Source organism: Colobus angolensis, unplaced genomic scaffold (assembly GCF_000951035.1).
Source record: "Colobus angolensis palliatus isolate OR3802 unplaced genomic scaffold, Cang.pa_1.0 Scaffold35, whole genome shotgun sequence".
Lineage (NCBI taxonomy): Eukaryota > Metazoa > Chordata > Mammalia > Primates > Cercopithecidae > Colobus > Colobus angolensis.
Window position 1 is genome coordinate 3,804,978 of NW_012116821.1, and position 1,681 is coordinate 3,806,658.

Genomic DNA, 1,681 nt, shown 5'->3' on the forward strand with positions numbered 1-1,681 from the left:
TAAATTAAATAATATTTTAAATGCACAAGGAGATTTTTCTGTTAGAAGGCCCTTTTCTAAAATCTACTAATTTCATATTATAATATGAATTTTCTCTTAAATCAGTGTGTGCCAGTGGATCTGTCCTCCCTTGCTGTCATTGTGTCTCATCAGGGTCACTGATTCATGGGTAGATCACATGCTCCACTGACTTCTGAGGTTATGAAAAATAGCTGTTCCTTTTATGGTTGTTTGGTTATGCACATAGATATCCTCTCTGATTTTGAGAACTCTATGGCATTCAGTTGGGATTGAATCCTACGTGTGAATTGTGAACCTTTATGCAGTAATCCAAGGTGAATTGAAAGCATCATTTAATTATTGCAATTTTGAACCACTATTGACTAAAAATAAGAACAGTGGCTAAGAGGTCATAGTGCTTTGACACCAGTTCTCTAACACCAGCTGGGTTCAACTCGGTTCTGATACCAACCGCCTGAACTGGATGTCAGACATGAGGGCTTATCTCTGCAAGGCTGCTCTCATGGCAGATACCAGTTGCAAGTCTTCAGGCTACCTGCACTTCTGACCAACTGGCTGTACATTTGGGGATTCCACCACCTTGTCAGGTTTGATAATTTGCTAAAACAACGCACAGAACTCACAGAAGACGGTTTTATGGTAAAGGATACAACTCAGGAACAGCCAAATGGAAGAGATGCATAGGGCAAGACCTGGGAGGGTCCTGGATGCTGAGCTCCCATGCCCTCACTCCATGGAGTCAGGGTGCATCACCCTTCTAGCACATCCATGTATTCATCAACCAGGAAGCTCTTTGAGCTCGGGTGTTTATCGTGTCGGTGTCTTATGACATCACTGGTCATGTGATTGAGCTCAGTCTCCAGCCCCTCTTCTTCCTAGAGGTCAGGGGTGGGAATGAAAGTTCCAGCCCTCTAATCACATGCTTGGTCTTTCTGGAATGGCCAGCCCATCCCTTGAAATGCTCTAAGGGCCCACCCTCTGTCACCTCATTAGTGCAGACTCAGATGTGGTCATAAGTGGCTCTTCACAGATAACAAAAGACACTCCTGTCACCCAGAACATTCTAAGAGTTTTAGGAGCTCTGTGCCAGGAACAAGGGCAAAACCCAGATATATTCTTTCTACCACATCCATGATTTAGATAAAACTTGGATTCTTGCAGGAAGTTTCTGAGGATATTAAGGTGTTCATAGTGTTTAAGCCTTCTGCATAAGGATGACAGTTGATGCTGAAGGAGATCCCCTAAGCGGAGTGAGGGGAGAAGAGGGATTTGGATAGAGCTCTGAGAAATGCCAGCATTTGAGCAGTGAGTAGAGGATGAGGGGCTGGGGAATGCCTGGGTAGGTGGAAGGGACACAAGGAGAACTGGCTGTCATTGACGCCTGGGGAAAAGTGTATTTCTTTTTCTTTTTCTTTTTTTTCCGAGATGGAGTTTCGCTCTTATTGCCCAGGCTGGAGTGCAATGGCACGATCTCGGCTCACTGCAGTCTCTACCTCCCAGGTTCAAGCGATTCTCCTGCCTCAGCCTCACGAGTAGCTGGGATTACAGGTGCACACCACCACACCTGGCTAATTTTTTGTATTTTTAGTAGAGATGGGGTTTCACCATGGCCAGGTGTGCACCACCATGCCTGGCTAATTTTTTGTGTTTTTAGTAGAGA